At 41.6% G+C, this 10,723-nt stretch overlaps 1 long non-coding RNA gene across 1 annotated transcript; it reads right to left on the bottom strand.

Annotated features, from left to right (window-relative positions):
* Positions 1-255: 255 nt before the first annotated feature.
* Positions 256-9,293, bottom strand: LOC137220772 (uncharacterized). The gene is made up of 5 exons (XR_010941790.1): positions 9,133-9,293; positions 4,673-4,756; positions 1,348-1,382; positions 613-850; positions 256-405 (listed from the first exon to the last, which is right to left on the bottom strand). It is a non-coding gene; the product is annotated as an uncharacterized lncRNA (long non-coding RNA).
* Between the last annotated feature and the right edge of the window lie 1,430 nt (positions 9,294-10,723).

The raw sequence follows: 10,723 nt of genomic DNA, 5'->3' as shown, positions 1-10,723 counted from the left end.
TGAATAAATAAATGAGTGACAAAAATAGAAATAAAAATGAATTTTAAACGATATTACCCAAGTCACCAGACCCCAGTAGAGTAGGGTCTGCCAAAAAGCCATTTACCTAAAATAAATTGTCTGACTTTCTCATAATAGACTTACAGGGACTACTGCTCTTCACATGTTCAACCGTCTGACTCGTTTGCGTTATGAATTCCATCAAGAAACTTTTCTGGGGCTTCCCTGGTGGCGCAGTGGTTGAGAGTCTGCCTGCTGATGCAGGGGACACGGGTTTGTGCCCCGGTCCGGGAAGATCCCACATGCCGCGGAGCGGCTGGGCCCGTGAGCCATGGCCGCTGAGCCTGCACGTCCGGAGCCTGTGCTCCGCAACGGGAAAGGCCACAACAGTGAGAGGCCCCCGTACTGCAAAAAAAAAAAAAAAAAGAAAGAAAGAAAGAAAGAAACTTTTCTGATACAGCTTTTATCAATATTTCACACAGCTGATTTTTCACTTGCTACTGCAGGCTTGCTAAGGACTCCAGCTCAGCCCTGGGATCTAGAAACTGTCCTGCCTGCTCCTCGGATTTCAAAAGAACAGGAACAGAGCCCACCCCAAGTTTGTGCACTTACTTTCTCCCGCAGGGGAACTCTATCCCTCTTCTGCACAGGACATGGAGCCTTTTACCCCATCATCAAGGGGAACTATACAGAAGCCAAATGTCTCTGAAAAGATGGAGTCCATTCTCTTTCCCATCATACTCTTCCCTTTCAGACCTCTCCACAACTGCAAACGTAGAGAAATCAGCTGAGTGTAGGCAGCTGAAGCCTGGATCCCAAGCTCCCGTGTCTCATGATGAAGTGAAGACTCCTGTGGGTTTGTTGAATGAGCATAGTTTCTTAGGGTCCATTGGCTTTGTAGTCACACCTGGAAAGGGCAAAACTTCACTCTGTATTTATTCTCAGAGAACTATTAAGTCTTAAGTCACTCACTGTGCCAGTGGCTCCTATACACATTTCCAGGTCCTCAGGCTGCTTCTTGATGTTTGGAACAGATTTGTGTCAAGTCCTGACATTGTACCAAAGAACAGTACCGAGGCCCTGCAGCATTACATGAACTAGGAGAGAAGTTAGCTGCTCATATCAAAAAACCAAATCTCCACTAGCTTAAATATGTAGGATTTATCTTCCCCCCCCCCCACCTTATCTAACAAGACTTTTAACTAATGCTGCAACTCAAAATACAATTAGAGGCAAGGTTCCTCTATTGTCCTTAATAAGAAGACATTATCACCTCTTGGTTACAAGATGGCTGCTGTGTCTACTTACTTAATTGGATACTGGCATTCTGCTTAGCCAGGATCATACATGACAGTTTGTTTTTTCTGGGAAAACCTAGTATCCTGAATTGATTTTGGAAACATAAAATGGTTTTAAGGTCAGCTTCTTTTAGATTGGTAATTTAATTCATTTGGACCAAGATTCAGTGAGAGGCTAGAAAGGCCACTGTAGCCACTGAGCCATGAGGGGCCCAAGTTGAACAAGAGGCTATCCCCGCTTCAAGGATTTTATATTAGCATTGTCACCTAAAGCCTCCTCTTTAGGGACAAGTTCTCTATACATGTGCTGTTTGCACATGCTCTCTGTAAAATGCTTCAAGTAGCATGCTTTGAGGTGCTAAGCTTATCCTTGGTACTCTGAGAGTAGGAATCGAATTCCACCACATGATCCACTTGAAATGTCATCTGGAAACAATTAAGGACCAACAGCTCTTCCAGATGGCTCATAAGTGATACTCTTGGCACTTGGTGGCCAAATATTTGTGGAGGAGAGGAAAACCCACTCTTTTCTAACCACAAATGAAAATACAGTAACTGCTAAAGCCTGACTCCTCCTTAAATAGTCTTTCGGGGAAGGGCCTAGGTGACAGGCTCTCATGTAGTCAGGTAATTAGAAAGCACATACCTTGTGGCAACATCATGTTCTCTTAGACAAAAGGATAACCCTGGAATCAGCTTAGGAAGAACTAAGTAAAGAGAGTAAAGGTTAAAAAAAAAAAAATCTTTCTGAGAGCTGAGATTAATGGGTAACTTGTTTTACTTTCTAAACCCAGTTTCTCCATCTAGAAAACAAGGGTAATATTGCCTACTTCAGAATAAGTTGTGATGAAGATCAATAAAGATAATGTTTGAAAAGCAATAAGGCAACGCCTCTCACATTTTAAGACCCAAATAGATGGTGTCTGTATTATTATTACTCTTATTGTTGCTGCTATTGTTATTTTTACAGTCAAGTGCAATTACCAGTCTAGCTCAGGAAGTCTATTTCATGGTTGTCATCATTATGGTAGAGGTGTTACAAGATTACAGTTGGGAAAGAAGAATATGAGAAAAGCATATACTTTTGAGTGATGTCTCTCCTTATCCCTAAATATTCTTCTTTCATGGGGAAAGGTTTTTTCTTATTTGTTCACAACTATCAGCCACCATAAGGAAACCCTTTGGGAAAGCAATAATCTGAGGCATGATTCTTTTGCTCTCTACTAAATGCAGAAATGGAATCTCTTACACATCACAGACATCTTGTGATTTTTTTTAATTACTTTTTAATTAATGACTCTCATAAACTGTCTCCTGTGTAACTATTCCCTTTAGTTACACAACTGTGTGCCAGACTTGAGCACAGAATCATGGGATTGCCTTGCTGCACACCCATCCCCTGGGAGTGGGTGTAGGAATGTCCTCTGGAAGGTGGGATTTTCTTCCTCAACCATAGATCCAGGGAGAAACTAAGTCATGCCTTGATCCCACCTTCATAAAGGGGGACTGTTCTCTTTTCTTGGGATTGAGCTGAGGTTGGAGCCCTCAATGCTGGCTAGAGGAGAACAAGCTCAGTCCCATGCACAGAGTTCAGGGGATCCCTTCGTGGCAGGGTATAGGGAGCTCAGGACCAAGGCAGCCTGCGGAAGCCCCTAGGAGGAGATTCCAGGAGACATCCTATCTAGAAGCCAGTTTTAAATTTCCTCTTTCTGCGTTATTATTCCCTTCTCTTACACCTAATACTTCACTAAGCCTATGTTAAACATTGCTGCAGACTCTCTGGTAGTTGGAGGAATTATCCATGTCCATATGCGAGGGTCCAACGTCAGTACTTTAGGAGGAAGCAAGTTATGAGATGGCAAAAGATGAATGACTAGTAGACAAGGAATATCAGTCAGAGGAAGAAAGCCAGCTGAGGGGTGCAGGGGAGAACAAGTTGTTTAATGGAACATAAAATCATCCCTAAGCAAATTTTCAAAAGTTTACTAGGGGTGGTGGGAGGGTAGAGAAGAATGTGAGAAGACCAGATTTCCACATGGCATGGGATAGGATTCCAGACTATCATTGTGTTTGTTTTTCTACTGTCATTGTTTGAATTAAAAGGAAAAATTACCCAAAAAGCTGGAGAGTTTGCCGACATTGGGGTTGTCCTCGTTTGCTAGGGCCACCATAACAATATACTACAGACTGCATGACTTAAACAAAATGCATTTTCTAACAGTCTGGAGGCTAGAAGTCTGAAATCAAAGTGTCAGCAGGACTGGTTTCTTCTGAGGCCTCTCTCCTTGGCTTGCAGACGGCCACTTCCCCGCTGTGTCCTCACGAGGCCCTTTCTCGGGCACACACATCCCTGGTGTCTCTCCCTCTTTTATAAGGACACCAGTCCTGTAACTCCTATAAGGACACCCTAACAACCTCACAATCACCTCTTTAAAGACCTCATCTCCAAATACCGTCATGTTCTGAGGTCCTGGGGGCTAGCGCTTCAACATATGAATTTGGGAGGGACACAATTCAGGGGTTAATACAGATGTCAAAAGGCAATAACATCTAGGCCCTAAAGTCTAGAAAAATAAAAGAAGGAGAGACAGGTGGCCATCAACATCAGGGTGACAGCCTTTCTTCTCTTCATTCTGATCCTCTCTTTTGTCTGCAAAACATGGCATTGTTTTTAACGGATCGTCTTTCTGAAAACCCTAGGCTGTCTCCTCGATGCTTTCTCGAAGATTTTAATAAAGAGGTCTCCATTAGGGGTGAGTGGAACGGTGTGGTGGGAAGGACTGCAGGGGAAAAATCAGGAAATGAAGGAAGCCTCCGGTCTCTCGGCCCAGCAGGAAGAGCGTTGGCTGAGACGTGACAGGTTTGCTGCACACAGACCTGCTTTCAGCACTCGACTTCCCCACTGCCTCTGGGGCATCCAGCACTTCATTCAAACACACTCAAGGCAAAGCACTCCAACATTGCTGAACGTTTCTCTGGCAGGTTTCCTGTGCTTCATTCTTCGAGTTAATGGTGGCCGAGAAAATTACACAAGGTATCCAGGATGTTGACATGCTACTTGCTTCACCGTCTACTTCAAAGTCCCTCAGGGTTCTCTGAATTTTGTTTTCTAGAACAAATATTCTTGACATAAGCATCAAGGATGCCCATGCAGTTATTCTTAATGGTGGCAGAAAGCAAGTTCCGGATTTTCAGGTCAGAAGCAATCTGTCTTTTAGCAATTAACAATTAATGGCTTCATAGTAATAAGTTTGGTTGGCACAGGCTTATTTCTTCAATTCACTGATACGATAACAACCATGCATTAAAAATGAACTTATTTCTATTGAGTGATATCATTTTGCTCTTTTTCTTGCTCTTACGCTGTAACTTACCTGGCATTGCCCGAGGTTCTCCTTCAGTTTCCTTGATTGAAGATGCCATCTAAGGAGATGAATTTGATTCACTAAATCATAAAGCTAGATGAGACCACAAGAAATTGTTCAGTTAAATCTGCCAGGAAAACTCCAATGCAACAAAACCATCAACACTTTCCAGGGCAGAAAGGCAGTGTTTCCTGTATATTTCACTGTCAGAAGGATTTTCCTATATCAGGTCACTCCCCTAACAGTGTCTGAACTTGAATTAATTCTGTATTACCGAATCCTCTGCCCCATATCTAGTCTCAGGAAGAGGCCTGGCATCCAACGTTTCCAAGAAAATACACAAACTGAATTCTGAAAATGGTGACCCTGGGTTCCCCTTGAAATCTTGATTTCCAGTGTTAGTTACGGCTACAGCTAGAAGAGCACTTAGCCTGTGGCTAATTCAAGAATTTTTGCCCGATGGATGACTTGTATGGTCAACTCCCTTGAAATCTGGAGAGTCATGCTGGTCATAAATGCAGATTTCCAGGGGGAACCCTCTGCAATTTTTTTGAAGCAATTTTTCTTTTTCTTACGATACATTAGAAATTTGGCTGGTTGCTTATCTTATGCTATTTGCTTATGACTTTGCTGTACTTTTACATGGATGATCAAAGCTTACTTTGCTGTGTCCCCCTCCTTCTGTGGTCTCCTATTCTGCTCTCCTTCCCTCAGTCTTCAGCAAGGATTCACATCTTTGAGAAGACCATCCACCCAACAGTGCCCTCTCCCTTCCATCTGGCAACTTGGCAGTGGGATCAGTCAGGGCTGGCTCTGAACTCCTGCCTTGTGCTATTGGCCAAATAGGAAGGGAGATTTGCTCAGTGACCTGCTATTTGCAAATAAAGAGCCCAAGACACGGTCACTGAGTGACAAGTGGCTGAGGAAAGACTTGGGTTGTCCAATGCTGCATGTTAAAAGCACCTTCACCAGCCCAGAAACCCAGGGTTTCTGGACAGAGAGTCAAAGTGGAAATGCTTCAGGGGTCATCAGCATAGCTGCACTGAATCCCCTACCACTGCCAAACAGCCCAGCTCAGGCCTTTATTTCAAGGGTGAGGAAACTGAGTCTCTGAGACATACGGTCATTTGCCCAAGTTCGTGTAGCTAGCTCATTGCTGTGAAGCTGAGCCCATAACTCAGGTCCCTTGATTTCTAGCTCAGGGTTCATGCTGTTATAGCATGTGGCTCGCAAGGGCTTCTGCACCATCCCATCTATCCCACAGTGCCACCCTAGCCTCCAATCGATAAAATCAACTCTCTGCATGCCAGACAAAATAAGAGGTCTGAGAACGTGAGTTGTGCAGCCAAAAAGCCCGAAGCTACTCTTGTCTCCCTGCCTCAAGAATTGTCCATTTCCCTTACCAGCCAGCCCCTGGAGCAGCTAAAGGGCATGATGTGGCTTTGCATGCTCATTCTGCAGGGAACAAAGGCATACAAAAAGCAACTCATATTACTGGTGTCCTCAAATTCTTTCAGTGTTTCCCTACAGAAGGTCACAATCCTCACTCAGTATTAGAGGCATCCCTTAGCCCGCCCCGAACCTCCCCACATCCTTTCTCCCCAGCAGCTCCTTACCCTGCCCGTTCTTGTCAGTGCTGGATTCTTGCCTCTTGCTATCCCATTGCCCTCCACCAGAGCACCCCTCCTGCACCCTTCACCTAATGCTAGCTGAGCCGCCAGATGCAAATTCTTTTTCCCAGGCGTTGCTCGAGAGGGATCCCCTCCACCTCTTCTCTGAGGTCATCCAAGTACTCCCTGCACATGGAGCATGTGAGTTCAGGTATTGTTTTCTGTGTGTCTCCCAGGCTCTCCTTCCCTAATGGCTCCCGTGCTTTTTAATATCTATTGGATACACCTTGTACTTTCTCACCTCTGTACCTTTGCCCATGCTGTTCTCTTGCTGGGAATTCCATTTCTCATTTCTGCCTATTAGAATCCTACCTATGCATCAAAGTTCAGCCGAAACATTACCTTCCATTAAACCGTCTCTACTCCTCTGTATTCTAATGCCGTTGTAACAAATTACCACAAACTTAATGGCTTAAAACAACACAGATTTATACCTTTATAATCCTGGAAGTCAGAAGTCTGCAATGGCTTTCACTGGGCTACCATCAAACTATTGGCAGGTCTATGTTCCTTTTGCAGGTTCTAGAGGAGGTTTCCTTGGCTTTCCCAGCTTCTAGAGGCTACCCACACTCCTTGGCTTGTGGCCCCTCTTCGTCTTCAAAGCTAGCAGGGTCGCATATTTAAAATCTCTCTCTGCTTCTGCCATAACTCTGCCTCCTCTCTGTCCCTCCTCTTATAAGAATTCTGTGATTTTATTGGGTCCACCTGAATCCTCCAAGAAACCTCATCTCAAGATCCTTAATCACATTTACAAAGTCGTTTTTACCATGTAAAGTAACATATTCACAGGTTCTGGAGATTCCCCTAATGGAGAATCTATCTTTTTCATTTCTATAACCTTATAACATTGTGTTTGAGTATCTGTAATTCAGAGTTCATCAGAGACTGTCTGTATCCTTATAGCAGGATAAATGCTTTTTTTTTTTTGAATTCCAATAAAAGTTTGTTTTTGGACACTGGTATTTGAATTTCATATTATTTTCACATGTCACAAAGATTATTTTCTCTTTTTCTTTTTGTATTGAAGTACAGTTGATATATATTACATTAGTTTCACATAGTAAAATCCCATAGTGATTCAACATTTATGTACATTATGAGTTGATCACCATGATAAGCCTAGTAGATATCTGTCACCATACAAAGTTATTCCAACATTACTGACTATAGTCCCTGTGCTGCACACTACATCCCCATGACATATATTTTAACTGGAAGTTTGTACCTCTTAATCCTCTTCACCTGTTATGCCCAATCCATACCCCCACTCCCATCTGGCAATCACTAGTTTGTTCTCTGTATCTGTGAGCCTGTTTCTGTTCTGTTCTGTTGGTTGGTTTGCTTTGTTCTTTATATTCCACATATGAGTGAAATCATACAGTATTTTTCTTTCTCTGACTTATTTCACTTAGCATAATTCCCTCTAGGCCCATCCATGTTGTCACAAATGGCAAGATTTCATTCTTTTTTATGGCTGAATAATATTCCATTATATATATTTCTCATGACAACTTCATTTCTTGGAAAAGTCTAATCTCCCTTCCCCACTGCAATGTCCACCTACAGGCACAAAGATAATTTACATAAGTATGATCACTGCAGAAATATCTATAGTAATGAATAATTGGAAACAACTTAAAAGTCTATCAGTATGGTACTAGTTAATTAAATTGTGATGTAGTAAAAAAAACAGAATATTAAGCAGACATTCAAAACAAGATGAAGATGCATAAACTGGCATGGAAAATGTTCACAATATGTTGTTAAGTGAAAAAAAAAAGCAAGTTGCATGTAGTACGTCTAAAACAATTTGGCTTTTGAAAGCAAATCATAACATATGTGTAATAAGTTATATATGCAAACAAAAGGATCTGGAAAATAAAGAGGTTATCATTTGTCTATGTGATTTTGGAACATTTTCACCCTCTTTGAACATTTGAACTTGATTTTACAGTTATGTTTTGCTTTCATAATTGGAAGAAGGGAAAGAAACCTATTCTGAAAATACAGCAACAGATGTTATGTGAATTCTGGAAACAAGGGAGGTCAGTAATGGGCATTTGGTAAGAGACTAAAACAGAAGACATTTTTCTTTCACAGGAAACTGAAAGCTAACAAGGAGGTCCTACCCTCTTGTTAACCTTTTCGAAATTAACTGCTTTGCATTCACTTTCTTTCCCACAAAGTGACAGCACTCACATAAAAATGTCTCTCAATGACATTAGGATGTCATGATTCCACGGCTCTCTACATCTGACTCTTCCGGTGCTTCTGCAGCTTGACAATAAGCTTAAGGAAATCTCCCAGAGTTCCCAGGGTGAAGAGTGAGAAAAAAGCACCCCTTTGTTATTGAATTGGATACAGGATTCCAGGCAATATTAACAAAGGAATATTTTTAAAGTGGATTTAATTAGACTGTTCATGGTATAAATTTCTTTTTATATCGCTCCATTTGTGAATTGAGGAAGACTTTTAAATGTCATCTTTTCTTTCCTTACATTTATGTGTCACTGTATTTTTTTTCTCCTATACTCCAGAATCTAATCAATTTAGAATCCTTTACATGTGACAATTCTTTGAATTGAGTTTGGCCACCAAAATAGCAGGACGCTATCAAACTTATTTTTGTATATATGATTCCATATGTTTAAAAGTCAACATGCAAATATATGCAAAAATTCTAGAATTAAAAAAAAAAAAAACTCCCTGAACTTAAAACCAGGCCTTATGGGTGGTTCCAGGTGTTTCGAAATCGGGTGCCTTGCATGTGTGGGTGGGTGGTGGATGGTGAACACCAACCTTACTTTCTTCCTTGAAGTTGATAAAAATGAAATTCTCCAGGAGACAAAGGAGATGCATTCAGTGAGTGTTCAACGATGACTTTCTAATTGACAGTTTTTTCGTAGATACTTTTTAAATGAACATAATTCCATTTACGTTAGTCAACAATACTGCCACTGTTATCTCTGGAATGAGAACCACAAGATTATGCCTTTATACTCTGTCTAGTACCATGATTCCTCTATTACAGAATAATAAATCCAGTTATCTGTTTATTCAAAATTTCAACTTAACTCAATAGTATTCAAAAACACAGCAATTATTTTTTCTGAGTCTCATTTCCATTATTGGCAATCTTCTCTGCATAAAATGTCTTCTGCTATGATGAGGCTAGAATTTCAAAACCTTGAAAAATGCCTTGCTTAGTGTCAAAATAAGAATTACGAATTTACAAAAACTTGGCGCTGTTTATTTCTACTTAGAATCACCTCCTTCTCTCTGGAATCATAGAACTCTTATGAGGAATCTGTGTACCAAGCAAAGATTGCAAGCACATGGAAGAAAAGAAAGAAGAAAGGAATTCAAGTGGTTGGGTTATAAGATATAATGGACAAGAGAATTCTAAGAGGTTTAGAGTGCTCAAATATCTTCCCAGCTCTAGGCAAGCCCAAGCTTGCAGAGTACCACCCACACTCCCACCTCCTAGTCTCCAGCGTCCCACTTCCTATCCACGTACTCTCCTTCCCCTGACCCAGGACCTTCCCTCCTCCTGCCCACTCACCCTCTTACCACCTATCTGGATACTCACCTATAAAGGTGAGCTGATGACATATAATTCAGGATATGAATGAACATGTTTTGAGGTTGAAATCTCAACCCATTCTTAATTTCTTGGCGCATTCTAAGATACAAAGTGACCTTCCCCAGGATGGAACACAAATATGCCCTGTTCATCCCGGGCAGTGGATCAAGTAATTGTGTTTCTGAGGATTAAAATTGCCTTACATTGGGGAAGTAAAGCCAGTTTTTTTGATGTTGAAGATTTGGGCTCATGTTTAAAGTAGAGTCAAGTTTCTTACTGATTGGGCCATTAAAGTCTTTTGTGAGAGGAAATAAAGAAATCTGAGCTTTTGGATAAAGCAGAAGTTGGCATGAAGTTAAGGAGGTTGGGAAGAAAGGGGAGGGAGGGGAGAACGGAGCCCTGAGCCAGGAGGATGTTCCACCATCGCCAAGGCCATACTAGGAAAGGGACCAAGAAAAAGCCCTCCATGAGGAGGTTATCATAGGCATGTTAGCAAATATTTTTCCCAGTTGGAATAAGAGATTTTCAAGATAGGTGGTTGGCCAGGGAGATTTAGAGATGCACACTTCGGACTGGTCAGTCACAGATGCCCATACAAAGTGGGGATTTGGAAAGGATACTCACACAAGAGGTCATGTTCTAGTGACATATATTTTTCCATAAGATAAAATGCATTTCTATTGTGAATGTTTAGAATAACTAGAAAAAAATGGATAGTGAGAGTAGATAGTGGCAAGATGGGGCAGAGGGGTGGGTAGCAGTTGTGGGGAAAGGGCCAGGCTTTTGGGAATACCAGAAATAAGAACA

This window comes from Pseudorca crassidens, chromosome 3, assembly GCF_039906515.1.
Source record: "Pseudorca crassidens isolate mPseCra1 chromosome 3, mPseCra1.hap1, whole genome shotgun sequence".
Taxonomy (NCBI): domain Eukaryota; kingdom Metazoa; phylum Chordata; class Mammalia; order Artiodactyla; family Delphinidae; genus Pseudorca; species Pseudorca crassidens.
This window is presented reverse-complemented; position numbering and strand designations above follow the sequence as displayed.